Source organism: Chiloscyllium punctatum, chromosome 40 (assembly GCF_047496795.1).
Source record: "Chiloscyllium punctatum isolate Juve2018m chromosome 40, sChiPun1.3, whole genome shotgun sequence".
Lineage (NCBI taxonomy): Eukaryota > Metazoa > Chordata > Chondrichthyes > Orectolobiformes > Hemiscylliidae > Chiloscyllium > Chiloscyllium punctatum.
In genome coordinates, this window is record NC_092778.1 from 25,895,825 (window position 1) to 25,910,979 (window position 15,155).

General features: G+C 42.3%; 1 protein-coding gene across 2 annotated transcripts in view; it reads right to left on the bottom strand.

The window, feature by feature from the left end:
- Positions 1-15,155, bottom strand: part of LOC140464442 (kinesin-like protein KIF19) — a 302,590-nt gene that overhangs the window by 96,507 nt on the left and 190,928 nt on the right. The gene's annotated exons all lie outside the window — the stretch shown is intronic.

The following is a 15,155-nucleotide window of genomic DNA, read 5'->3' on the forward strand; positions in this document are numbered from 1 at the left end:
GAGTAGTAGGACTAGAGTGATTGTGCACTCCTCCAGACTTACTTGTAACACTGTGTACAGAGGACAGTAAGATTAATTGAAAGTACACTTTAACAAAATAATAAATGACTGCATTGAGAATTTCAAGGACAAAAGTGATTTAGTGTGATTATAACTTTAGTGCTTTCAAGGGATAGAGATATAAAAAAAGCACATTTATTTAGAACCATAGAGATTTACAACACGAAAACATGCTGTTAGGCCAAACTTGCCTATGCCACCCAGTTTTCACAATTTAAGCCAATCTCTTTTGCCTGCATTTGTCCTCACCCCTCCATATCTATCCCATCCATTTACCGGTCTAAATGTTTCTCAAATGACAAAATTGTACCCACTTTCACCACTACCTCTGGCAGCCCATTCCAGACACCTAGCATCCTATGTGTGAAAGGATTGCTCCTCTGAACCCTTTGTTTCTCTCCCCTCCCACCTTAAACCTATGCCCTCTAGTTTTAGACTCCCCTCTACCATGGAAAAAAACTGTTGGCTATCTACCTTATTTCTGTCTCTCCTGGTTTTACATCCCTCTTTAAAGGTCACCTCTCAGTCTCCAATGCTCCAGGGAAAAAAAGTCCCATCCTGTCCAGCTCTCCTTACAATTCAAACCTTCCAGTCCAGGTAACATGCAAGTAAATCTTTACTGCACTCCTCCTTGTTTAGTAATATCCTTTCTATAGTAGAGTGACCAGAACTACATGCAGTACTTCAAATGTGGCCTCACCAATGTCTTGTATGCCTGCAACAAGATGTCCTATCTACTGACTGATAAAAGCCAGCACACTGAAAGCCTTCTTCATGGCCCTGTCTACCTGTGACTTCATTTTCAAGGAGCTATTAACCTGTACCCCTATATTTCATTGTTCTACAACACTCCCCAGGGTCCTACCACTGACTGTGTACATCCTCCCTGGTTTGCCAAAATGCAACACCTTGCATTTATCTAAATTAAACTCCATCTGCCATTCCTCAGCCCACTAGCCCAGTTGATCAAGATCTTGCTGCATTTCTAGATAACCTTCTTCACTGTCCACAATACCTCGAATTTTGGTATCATCTGCAAGCTTACTAACCATACCTCCTAAATTCTCATCAAATTTATTTATATAAATGAGTGGACCCAGCACCGACCCCTCTGGCACACTACAGGTCACAGCCTCCAGTCTGAAAAACAACTATCTACCAACACCTCTGTCTTCTACTATCAAGCCAATTTTGTATCCAGTTGGCTAACTCTCCACGGATCCCATGAGAATCAACCTTACTCAACAACCTACCATGTGGTATTAATGTTTTGTCTTACTTCTTCAAACAGCTTAATTCTTAGATTCAAAAGCCAGCTAACAAGCACATTTTTTGCTGATACACTTACATACTTGCATCTGGAAAATGTTTAATTGCTGAGTAGCTTGGACCATCGTGGTAAAATATTAATGAGTGTCTGCTTTAATTCCTGCAGTTGTCTCTTGAATTTCACACGTGAGAGGTTTAAACATTATTACAAATCACATCAAGAGTTTAAGAATTGAAACTGCGGGAGACATTTTTACAAATAAGGATTTGAAAAATATACACACTTATAGCCAATTAGGATCTCTCAAATCTGCACATTCAGAACACCAAAGAGTAAGGCAGCACCAAGACTGCAAAGAGTGGACTTTTATCTCCAATGCAGTGTATTTCTAAACCTCAGGGCAGCAAATTTTACTTGTACAGGGTAATCACTTATTATATAGGTACACAGCAGCCAATTTTTAGTGCACCAAGTTCCAACAAACAGGACTGTTGCCAGATCGTCTGTATTAGGCATGTTCTGTGGTGGTGAATTGGTTAGGCTTCCAGATCAAACTCCTCTGTTCGCCTTTGAAATAGTGCTACGGGATCGCTTACATTCAATCCAGAGGATAGGCAAGGCCTTGGTTTGAAAGGCAATGCTATCTGATAGTTCTGGTCTCCTTCAACACAGCAGCCTAGGATACATGTTTGAGTCTCTGCAATGGGATCTGACTTACAGGCAAGAGCTACTGCTGGGAACTTGTAATATGACAGACTAAAGGTTTAATGAAAAAGGTTTGAAAGCAGCATTGGAAACAGCAACGAAATAGAATAATGATTACTTACTGACAGATTTCAGTGAAAATGTAAATACTACTTTTTACTTTTTATAATACAAACATAAAATGAGACATTATAACTTGTCTAGTTCAGAAATCGATTATTTGGAAACACCAAGGGTGCAATTTTGCCATAGTGGGTTTGATGGTAGGGAACGCTTCACTGTCCGGAGGCAGTGGGCACCCCCCCCTCCCCCCCCTTAAGAGCCTATGAACATATGAATATGTAAAATAGGAGCAGGCCATGCAGCTGCTCAGGACTACTCTATTCAGTAAGATCAGGGCTGAACTGCTTTTGTTTCAAATCCCACATTTCCATCTAGCCCCAATAGCCCTAGATTCTCTGCCTGGGGAGAATCTATCCATTTGTCTAAAAATATTCAACAATCCCCAACTTCTCAGGCAGAGTTTCAAAGTTGCACAATTCTCAGAGAAAAAATTCTCCACATCTTTGTCCTAAAAGCTAATCCCTAATTTTGAAACAGTATCCCCTGTTTCTAGACTGACCCACTACATGTAACATCCTTTCCACATTCACTTAGTTAAGACTATTCAAGATGTTTAATCAAGTCACTCCTCACTCTTCTAAACTCCCAACAGAAACAAATCAGCCTATCTAACTTTCCTCATAAGATAAACTGCTTGCTTCATCTGAACCTTCATAAACCTCATCTGAACTGCCTCCAAATAATTTATTTCCTTCCTTCAATAAGGAGACCAAAACTGTATGCACTATTCGAGATGCCATGCATAACTGAAGAAAAACACCATTCCTTTATGTTCAGTTGCTCTCATAAATAATGCTAGTATCTCCTTAGTTGTCTTGATTACATGCTGCCTGCATGCTAACTTATTGTGACTGATGTGCTGAGGGATCTAGGTGTTTTGGTACATCAGTATTCCGCAATCATTGTTTCTCATTTTTCTTGCTATAGTGAACTATCTAGTATTTTGCCACATTATACTTAGTCAGCTAGATTTTTGTCCACTCACTTAACCTTTTGATGTCCTTCTGCAAACTGCCAGTTGTGTACCATTTCAAACACTGCAAGCCAGAAACACTCCAAGTGTGGAGCTCAACCATAGTTCAACAATTGTTGAAAGGGAGGTTGGAACCCAGATTCATGGACAGGCACCTGGAGTCCTGGCAGATAGGATGGATGGTCTCTTTTCTCAGGTCCACCAATGGTGACTACTTGGGTGGTAGCTTCTTTTGGGTCAGAGGTGTCCACGGTCCAGACGTGCACAGTAACGCTGCAAGAATTACACTCCTCAATAGTGAGTACATTCTCAAAGGTAAGTATCTCCTCTCTGCTATCCATCTCCCATGAAGACTCATGATCTATAATTTTCACTGTCACATGCAGCATCTTCCTTCAACGACTTTCACCCACATCAGCCTATCAGATTACACAGCCTTTCTGCCTGTTGCTCTTCCTACTCATCCACTGAGGACACATCACCACCTCTCCTCCTCCTGCACCACCACCTGCTTTTTCATCCACTCCATCATATTCAATCCTTCCCTTTGTCGCACTGTAGTAAGAACTAACCCATCCCTGAACTGACTTCTCCACAACACCCCAACTTAGCAGATGACTTGGATGAAAATGTAAATGTAAATGGATGCATTAGTAAGTTTGCAGATGATACAAAAATTGGTGGAGTTGTGCATAGTGTAGAAGGTTGTCAAAGGATACAGTGGAATATAGATCAGTTAAAGATACGGTGGAGAAATGGCAGATGGAGTTTAATCTGGGCAAGTGTGAGGTGCTGCACTTAGGGAGACCAAATGTTAAGGAAAAGTATAGAGTTAATGGCAGGACTCTGAAGAGAATTGATGTATGGAGGGATCTTGGGGTTCTAATCCATAGACCCCTGAATGTGGATACACAAATAGATAACGTGGTAAAGAAGGCAACTGGCACATTTGCTCGAGAATTGAGTACAAGAGTCAGGATGTCACGTTGCAGCTTTATAAGACTTTGGTTAGGCCACATTTCGAGTATCGCCACATTACAGGAAGGATGTGGTAGCTTTGAAGAGAGTGCAGAACAGGTTTACCCGGATGTTGCCTGGGTTGGAGAGTATGAGCTATTAGGACAGGCTAGAAGAACTTGGGTTGTTTTCTCTTAAGTGGCGGAGGCTAAGGGTAGATTTGATAGAAGTCTATAAAATTATGAGATGCATAGATAGTGTTGACAATCAGAAATTTTTTCACACAGTTGAGATGCCTAAAGAGCATGCGTTTAAGATGAGAAGGTCCAAGTTCAAAGGAGATGTGGGGCACTTTTTTTTGACAAAGTGGTAGGAGTCTGGAACATGCTGCCAGGGGTGGTGATGGAGGCAGATGCAATAAGTTTAAGAGACTTTTAGATCAGCACATGAATATGCAAGGAATGGAGAGATACAGACTAAGGGCGGCAAAAGGGATTAGTTTAATTTGGCATCATGTTCCGCACAACATCATAGGCCGTTCCTGTGCTGTATTGTTCTATGTTCTATGACCCACCTGAAATCTCAGACTGAGATTGGACGATGTCTCAACTGACTATGATCGACTGCAGTACTGAGGAACTCTCCCTTAGAATTTCAGACATGGACATTTGATTGAAGTACATGCAGTGTGTTTGTGGTTTAAGCATATTGCTGTAGATGTCACATTGATACAGCACAGTACACTAAAGTGACATGCCTGCCCCTTGACTGATCATTGCTGGCAGTCATTAGAAGCTAACTGGTTTTCTAGCTGTGTTAAAAGGCAAGGAAGTCAGAAACTCTGTGAATATCCAAGTAAACACCAAGTGAGTGACTGCTCAGAAAGCAAGCAAAAAGCCCTGAGGGGAAGGCTTCCAGTGAGATCCACCCCCTGGCTTTGTTGCCAGCCCCTCCCCATGTCCCTAGCCACCACCATCCACCTGTGCCTGAGTCCCATGGCAATTCAGTAGATTATACCAACAGCAGCTCTAGTGGTGCTGCCGTGAAACAGTTGGGATTCAGCTGCTGAGGTTCCTGATCCAAAAAAAGCCTGATCTTTTTTCTTAATTCAGTGATGTTCCTCTCACCAGCTCTCTAAGGAGCAGTAGAGTCTTTGTCATCATTTTCAAAACTTTCTAGTATTTTGGACAAGTTGTTTGGACACTCAGCAGTTTCAAGAAACTCTCAGGCTCACTCAACTGGTTGAAATGGACTGCGCTTTAAAAGTTGGAACATGGAAGATAAGATATTTGGATATGTAATTAAATTTCCACTTCTGTCTTTTCATATTTGATTGAGTTTTATCCTTCAGTTAAATATTTATATCTATGGTGTTTGGGTTCAGGCCCTTGACATGAGGCAGTCTAATATCGTTCCACAATCCAGAAAATTCTGAAGTCCAAATACGTTTTGGTTCCAGGAATTCTACCCTGGAGACATTAGAAGATCAAAAACTGCAAATCCCACAATGCACTAGTGTGGAATGTTTCATCTGATTATTTGGGCACTTGGATTTTGAAGTAGAAGTAGAATGGATTTGGTTTTAGTTCTGTGAAGAGGATTCAATGTGTTTTTTTTAATGTCAGAAAGCAATTTTGAACAGTGAGCTCAAAATATTATTTCCAAAAAGTCATGTCACTTTAGCTAAAGAGGGCAGAGGGAGCTAAATATTGAAGTATTTACACTGCTGAGCTTTCAGAACCTACAGAGAGACAGGCTAAGGTCACAGGTAGGTTTAATTCTGAAGAATAAAAGATTCCATCCAGTAGGTTAGTTTTGGCAGTCTCCAGGCCATCACAGCTGGACAGCAATCTTAAGCTATTTGAGAAAGTTAAAAATCACACAACAGCAGGTTATAGTCCAACAGGTTTATTAGCAAGTACAAGCTTTCAGAGTGCTACTCCTTCATCAGGTAGCTACAGGGGCAGGATCACTATGATTCTGCCCTACTAGCTACCTGCTGTTGTGTTATCTTTAACTTTGTCCAACCCAGTCCAACAATGGCACTTCCACATCATTGCATTTGAGAAGACAAGGCTAGAAAAAGTCTGTTAGTGTCTGGGTGTCTCTGGGAGAGGCAGAGGAAATCACATTTGGTAAATGTGCAGAAAGACATTGAAAAGAAAAACTGCAAGTTAATCAGTTGAGTAAAAAATGTTAAAGTGAAGATCAGAGTGATACTTCATTGGGGTTGAGCGCCTGTCAAGGAAATTGCTGAGAATATTGGATTGAATCTTTCTCTGTACTGATTAAGATTATATTTTCCAAAATTTTTATTGATATATAGCTTTTTATCCTTTGAGTAATAAATTCATGTTCTTTTGTAAAAGTACATTTACAGCTTTATGTGAATACATTCAGTGACTGTCCATCATGGGAACTAACTTCCAAAATAAAACTTATAGTCTCCCAAGGCACCTTTCACTTTGATTTGACTCATTCAGTGTTATTAACAGCTTGGTTTAGAACATTGTTCATCAATGTTTATAGCAACTGCAAGCTTAACAAAAATCTCAGGAGGGGCACAGACTCGATCAGATCATGGTCCATGCTGCGATCTCACCAGGGTTGTGGTTAACATCCTAAAAGCTGGCCTCAGTATATCTGGTGAAGGAAGTGGAAAAAAAATTGGCCTTGCTTTTTTGCATGATACAATATTAATAATATCACAGCCAAACAGGATGTAAGCTCAACACAGAAGGAAGCAACTGTGCTTGTGAACCAACTTTTACATTTTTGAGGCTTGAGACATGTTAACTTTTATTTGTACTCTTTGCCTGTGTTTTATTGTTGCCAATAGAATTAACAGGAAACAGCATAAATATCTTTTCAAGCTCTGCTGCATAGGTTGATAAATTACTGGACATATTTCATAACTCAGAAATTTTATATGGATAATTAGGATTGTAATACTTTTGTTGAGCAGAATAAAGTAACTTGTAAGGTTTAAGTGGCATGAACCAAACTATTTTCAGCGAGACCATATAACAAGAGCAGTTCCCAGAGGACAAAACAGTGCTGCATGGGATAGAACATTCCAGCAATTGTGTATAGACTGAAGGGATTTGAACTGCAAAGTTTCTTTCTCCTGCACAAAATATACATACCAAAAGGAATTAGGATACAAGATTAAATGTGAATGTTTGGTCAGATGGCTGTATAAAATTTAACTTGTCCGATTATTTGAATTATTTGCAGTCATTTTTCATGTGAATCTTTATAAGGTGAGTCACTATTGGACCATGAGGGAATACCTCACTCACAACTAATTCTCCTTATGTATAGTTCCAAAAGGTACTCTTTTGGATTGTCAACTCTGGAGACCTACTCTTGGAGGCTTTTTAACTTACCTTCTTGCTCCCTACTACTCCACCTAGTCAATCAGACTCTCTTTCTTTTATCTAATGTTTTCATAACTAATGAACAAGTTGAAAATGAAAGGCAAGTACAGATACAAAAAATCATAGCCAGCTGGACAAAAGGGTGACACAGTGCTTTAGGCACCAAAAAGAGTTGAGAAGTACTTAAAGCCAAGCACAGTTTAAAATCACAAAGGAACCTGACCATTGTGGTGTATGTAGTGCTGAAATTACATCTAACTTTGTAAGAAAATAATTGCTATAAGCACAGAGTAGAAACCGATTCTAAAACACCAAGAGATATGTTCGTTTCTGTTGGGTACCATATTTAACTAGTTCCTTCCTCACCCAGGTTGTGTGGGCAATGGTTGATATCCTAGTGCTACTCAGCTGAGAACAGACTGGTGTTATAGCTGGAATATGGTCCCTATCATCAAGGTGAACTCTCTAAACTCTCTAACCCACTGGGGACCCAGCAGGGCTAAGACTTGTTCATCAAAATAGTCGGGAGCTGGAAACTAAAACCAACATTTATAAATCAGAAACCAACATTTGCACACTGCCCAAATTGCTGAGTCAGTGTGGTTTGATGGAGGTTCATGCCTGCAAATTAAGGGCTTCCAACCTTCCAGATTTTATCGGGAGCTCACTGCAATGGCGAATTAATCTCCCAAATACTAGAAAGGTTTACACCAATGGAGTGCCTAGCATGTCAAGCCTGCCAACCAAAAGCCATGTTTGCTGATCCTCCCACCATTCAGACACACTGCATCATTACCTTTTGTCAGGATATGGCTTCAGTGACAATGAAAATTTCTGAAAAGTTCCATAGCTATAGAGAGTGTCACTGCATGAGGGGGTGAGCAACACAAACTAGTGACAGAGAAGGAGAGAAACAGAAATCAGAAGAAGACAGAAACTCAAATTGGGCAGGAATATAAATTTTGGAAGGAGAGAGATAACACTAACAGAAGGAAAGCACACATGAGGGAGGGAGAGAGAAAAATAGGCCTGAATTTTGATTAAATGGAGAAAGGCTGGGAAATCTAGAACTTCAAAGAGTGATCTTTATCATGGGTCACTGAAAGTTAACATGCATGTCCGGCAAATGATTTGTTTATGTTTGCTTCAGTCGGATTTGAGCACAGAAATCTTTCTGCAATTGTATAGAGCCTTTGTGAAAGAACAGTGAAGTATTATGAGCAGCTCTGCTCTCCTTATGTAGGAATTTGCTCGCCTTTAGGAGTCAACCAATCAGGGCCCTTGTAGTGCAGTAGTAGTGTTCCCAATCTTTAGGCCAGCAACCCCAGGTTCAAGTTCCACCTCCTTCAGGATGTGTCATAACATCTCTGGACAAGTTAATTGGAATTTTGTTTAAGAGAGAGTGCAACAAATGGTTCACCAAACAAACTCCTTACACAGAGGGATTATCCAGAGGAAAAGATAAAATATATTGTATATAGAAGAATGAGTGAATTCAAACATAAACTATTTTTACAGGAATCGCAGGTTGGATGCAGGAATGATATTTCCCTGGCTAGGGGAGGCCGGGGGGGGGGGTGTGGGGGGGAGAAGGTTTTGGAGGGGTTGTCAAAAACCAGGGGATGCAGTCTCAGAATAAGGGATAGGAGAAAGTAAGGACTGCAGATGCTGGAGGTCAGTCGAAATGTACAGTGCTGGAAAAACATCTGAGGAGCAGGAGAGTCAGCGTTTCAAACATAAGCTCTTTACAGGAATTCGAGCGGGGGCCGGGTGCCCATGGGGGCTGAGTCATAAATGGAGGGTTGGGGAGAAGGTACCTGTCAGAGTGGAGGGTGGAGCGGATAGGTGGGAAGGGAGATGGACAGGTAGGACAGTTCAAGAGTGTGGTGCCAAGTTGGAGGGTTGGATCTGGGATAAGGTGGGGGCAGGGAAAATCAGAAAACTGGTGAAATCATAATTGATCCTGTGTGGTTGGAGGGTCCCAAGGCATCAGATGAGTCGCTCTTCCTCCAGGCATCAGGTGACTAGAGATTGGCAATGGAGGAGGTCAAGGACTTGCATGTCCTTGGCTGAGTGAGAGGGGGAGTTGAAGTGTTTGACCACGGGGTGATGGGGTTGATTGGTGCGTGTCCCCCAGAAATGTTCTCTGAAATGTTCCACAAGTTGGTTTCCTACCTCCCCAGTGTAGAGAAAAACACAGAGAGCAAAGGACACAGATGTGTGAGGAAGTACAGGTCGGATGTCAGATGTGGAAGAATCCTTTGGGGCCTTAGATGGAGGTGAGTGGGGAGGTCTGGGCAGAGGTTTTGCACTTCTTGCGGTGGGCACTTCTTGCTGGGAGTGGAAAATGTACTTGTGGGGGCATGGACCTAACAAGGGAGTTGCAGAGAGAATGGTCTCTGCGGAATGCAAATGGGGTGGGGAGGGAACTATATCCCTGGTGGTGGGGTCTGTTTGTAGGTGCCTGAAATGGTGGAGGATGATGTTTTGTATCCGGAGGCTGGTAGAGTGGAAGGTGAGGACCAGGGGTTCTATCCATGTTGCAATTAGAGGGGTGGGTTTCAAGGGCGGAGGTGCGGAAAGTGGATATGATGTGCTGGAGGACATCATTGACCAGGTGGGAGGGGAAATTGCAGTTTCTGAAGGAGGCCATCTGGGATGTTCTGTGGTGGAACTGGTCTTCCTCAGAGCAGATGTGGTGGAGGCAGAGGAATCGGGAGTAAGGGATAGTGTTTTGCAGGGGCAGGATAGGAGGAGGTGACGTCCAGGTAGCTGTGGGAGTCAGTGGGTTTGAAGTAGGTCGCAGACACTCCTGCTCGTCGGATGCTGCCCGACCGGCTGTGCTTTTCCAGCACCACACTTTTCAACTCTTTGTAAAAGGTAGGCCATTTACAAGTGAGAGGAGAAATTTCTTCATTCAGAGGGAGAAGTTACATTTGGAATTCTCTGCCCTGGAGGGCTATGGAAAGTCAGTCATTGAATTATGTTCAAGATAAAGATCCATATTAAAAACATCAAGAGATACGAAAATAGTGTTGAGGTAGGAGCTTAGCCAAGAGCTTGTTGAATGGCACAGCAAGCTGGAGGGGCTGAATAGTCTATTCCTACTAGGCTGTCTTTGCTAATAGTGAAGGCCATTTGCAGTATGTTCTAGGGAGAGAGTTAGATATGCATTAATGAAATGAGATTAATTGAAAAGTGTGTACATTTGCATCTCTCTTACTGGGCTGGTCATCAAAATAAAAATAAAGGCGTTCTGGTCAGCATCTAATGTTTATGAGTAGAGTGGTGGACCCAGCATGCGACGAGTTACAATCAGTGATTAACTATTATCCCAGACTTACAGTTGTTAGCTAACAAAATGGTTCTTTAAAGTCTGTACAAAACCAAGTCTCGGCAGGATCAGCACTGCTGAATTACAATTCAGTTTAAAATCTGTGCTAATGTAAATTATTATTAAGAAAATATTAAGTTCAAAATCTTAGAAAGTATTCACTGTAAAATCCATGCAAAGGGCAGACCCAACACCTTCCGACCGACGGCCTTATTGTCCTCATGCACACGGTTTCTATGGAAACGCCACGTGCTCATTGCGCAACACCCCCCCTCCCCCTCCCCCTCCCCCCTCCGGCTTCTGCGCGCGCGCGCGGTGCATTTTAACGGCTCCGTCCGGTGCTGATGTCAACCCACGCTGCAGCTCTTAAAATGTCGTGATGTGCAAGTCTCAATTCCCGTTTCCGACACATTCTATTCTGACTGTTTTTGGAAAGACTGTGACTAACATAAGGGGCCTCCGATGCAGGGTTATTTGAGTTCGCTGAGTCCCAACAGAGCCCGCTGTGGCTGTTATTTCCACAGTGCAGAACTCTCAAGTTGCGGATACGTGCTCATGAAGAGCAGGTAAACTGTCATGGTGTGAGGTTAATTCAATCCTCAATCTTTTAAAAATTAAAAGAAAGCTGAAAAGCTCTCATTAGAGAAGTTGGAATAGCTGTTTGTTGACATCTTCCCAAGGTCTCGGTGGGTCACTCTTCGGAGGGTCAGTGTGGACTTGTTGGGCCGAAGGTCCTGTTTCCATAGGGAATCTAATCATCAAGGATGTGAGTGAGCAGAATTAAGGAGCCGGTGGATGGGTATGGGGCATAGGATTTGAGGGGCTATTGAGGTGATGATGCAAGTGGAAGGGGAGTAAGATTGGCCAGGAGGGCTAGAGGGCCTAACATTTAATGATACAACCGGAATGAAATGGCTGCCTGCATCTGCTTTTGGGGAGAGGAGGGTTGAGGATGAACAGACCCTGCTTCCCCCCAGACTAGGAACTGGTTCTGCTGGGGCACTTTTTACTGAAGCAGATCAGACATTTCCTGACTTGGAAGAAGGAAATTTTTATTCATTCACGGGATAAGAGCGTCACTGCCTAAGCCAACATATGTTGTCCAGATTCTGGATTAGTGCTTTTGGAAGAGCACAGCAGTTCAGGTAGCATCCAAGTAGCTTCGAAATCGACGTTTCGGGCAAAAGCCCTTCATCGGGAATATCATGACATGGTTGAAGAGCTTCAGGGCAGAGGAAATGACCTGGGAGTTGCAATGGGAGAGGGACTCCCTGAGATTCTTGTAGAGAGAGGAGGAAAACATCTTCAAGGCAGGCATCCTTGCAAGAGGATTCGCAGTAGGGTTAAAATCAACGAAGTAAAAACAATGACTGCAGATGCTGGAAACCAGATTCTGGATTAGTGGTGCTGGAAGATGAAGGGCTTTTGCCCGAAACGTCGATTTCGAAGCTACTTGGATGCTGCCTGAACTGCTGAGCTCTTCCAGCACCACTAATCCAGAATCTGGTTTCCAGCATCTGCAGTCATTGTTTTTACCTATATGTTGTCCTGAGCACTATAACGAATCAGATTGTTTTTCCAATAATCATAGAATCCCTACAGTGTGGAAGCAGGCCCTTCGGCCCAACAAGTCCACACCGACCCACCCAGACCCATTCCCCTATTATCCTATATTTATCCCTAACTATGCATCCTTGAACACTAGGGGCAATTGAGCATGGCCAGTTCATGTAACCTGTACATCCTTGGATTGTGGGAAGAAACTCAAGTAACCAGAGGAAACCCACACTGGGAGCAGGTTCAAACTCCACACAGTCACACAAGGAATCAAACCTGATCCCAGGCTCTGTTAAGGCAGCAATGCTAACCACTGAGCCACTGTGCTGCCCGATTCATGGTCATCGTCAGACATAAAAATTCCAAATTTTATTCAATTCAAATTCCACCATCTACCATGGCAGCATTTGAACGCAGGTAATGTACTGGGGACCCAAATCTCTGGGGTAATGGTCTACTGATAATACTCCCCTGAAGTTTGATACAAGTTGTGAGAGGGAGGGAGTGAAATACAAACTAGGGAAAGCAACATAGACTGGAGATGAAGGGTACTAATGATGACTGCAATTAGATTCCCAACAGTGTGGAAACAGGCCCTTCGGCCCAACAAGTCCACACCGACCCTCCGAAGAGTAACCCACCCCCCTCTGACTAATGCACCTAACAACAATTGACAATTTAGCATGCCAATTCACCAGACCTGCACATCTCTGGAATGTGGGAGGAAACCGGAGTACCCGGAGGAAACCCATGCAGATATGGAGAGAATGTCTGTGTGGAGTTCCACGGCTGGAACTGAACCTGAGACCCTGGCGCTGTGAGGCAGCAGTGCTAACCACTGAGCCGCCGTGCCACTCCAAATGATGAGATGTACACTAAATTGTAGAATAGGCCATGTTAGGCAGTGAGGCATCTGAAGAAAAGAATGGGAGTCAATTAATTGAATTAAGTCTGGTTTTAGCTTTATTTATTATTCTTAATGGAACCATATGAAAATTGAAGTTAGAAGGTTCATATAAAGTTCTTGTTGAATCCCTGGACTTTAGTGATTTTGAATTCAATTGATAGTGTAAATATATATTTTTAAAATATTCCTTATTCTACATTTTGTGACTTTATAAATAATGGTATTTATCTCACAGTTAAACAAATAGTGATATATTTCATTCAGACTTGGTGATATTGAGATATGCCACTAAATTAAAATGACCCCATATGAGGGCTTAAGAGTCTGAAATTTAACAAAACAGTTTTCAGCCAGGTCACCTCAGTACTCGACACTCCCTGTGGCTGTCATTGATCTGTTTCTGGGATGGGACGTTTGACCCTCTCCCGCACCTGCTCCTCTGGACTGAAAGCTGGATATGATGCCAAGGCAGACCAGCCAGGTCAGGAAATTTGCCTCAGTAGCAAAAATACAGCCCATTATTTTAGTAGGGGATTAAATGTTCATAGTTTGAATGATTTCTCAAGGAGGTTATTCAAAGGATTAATTGTTTTTGATGTGGGATTGAGGTTTTTAATAAGGTGTCATGCCAATATCAGTATTATAATGGAGAAAAAGAACTAGAATTGTAAAAAGCTACACTTAAAAAAAAATCGCCTAGTCAAGATGGCTTCCAAGGATTATCAAATTTTTTGTAGATTGAATTGTCTTATCTCTTGAAGGGATAGGTTTAGCTCGGACTGTAACTCTGGACTAGACTGGGGGGCGCGGTGGTGGGGGGAGGGTGGATGTCGATGAGGCCCCTTGACACCTTTGACATACAGATTGATCTTTATAAATATAAAAGGCTTGGTTGAATAAAACCACAGTGCAAAAAAAAGTGACTTTCATATTTCATGACAGGTCACTTGAAGGCAGCTACTTTTACTCCCCACTAAAAGATTTTGGGCAGAAATTCAAATAGGTTTCTCACTGGAGAGAAAATTCTGCAGGAAAAAGCTGTCACATTGTTGTGGTTAGCTAAGCAGTCAAGATACAGCCTGCAATGTCTTGAAAGAGAATTCACCTTTAACCGGTTTCATCTTCCAGTTCACTGGAGAAATCTACTGTAAGGACATTCGCCACTGTTGAGAATGTGCAGCACGGTGGTTCAGTGGTTAGCACTGCTGGCTTACAGCGCCAGGGACCTGGTTTCAATTCCAACCTTGGCTGACTGCGTGTGGAGTTTGCACATTTTCCCTGTGTCTGTGGGTGTTTCCTTCCACAATCCAAAGATTTGCAGGTGAATTGGCCATGTTCAGGAATACGTAGGTTAGGTGCATTAGTCAGACATAAATATAGGATAGGGAAATGGGTCTGGGTGGGTTAGTCTTCGGAGAATTCGTATGAATTTTTTGGGATGAAGAGCTGTTTCCACACTGTAGGGATTCTAATCCATGAAAACTTCTGACTTCACTACTATTGCACCACAAGAGTCCCATTCACTAGGCTTATAATCCTGTGTGGACAGAAGTTTATGAGATAATTAATTGAGGTTTCTATGATGGATACATTTGGTGCAGGCAGAAACAGAAATGATTGCTTATACTGTGAGAGTCCATAATGTTAGTTATTGTGAAGATATTCTTTTTCCAAAAGGTAGTGAAAATCTGGTACCACCAGTGAAAAGTTATTGAGGCTGGGAGTATGGAAATGGGGACTAATTTAAAAATTCAATATTAAAATTGATGGATCGATTCCATTTGGAGTTGTTAAGGGATGTGGAACCAAGGCAAGTAGATAAGAGTTGAAATGCAGATTAGCCCATGATCTAATTAACCTGTAGCAAAACAAGTTTGAAGGGGTGAATG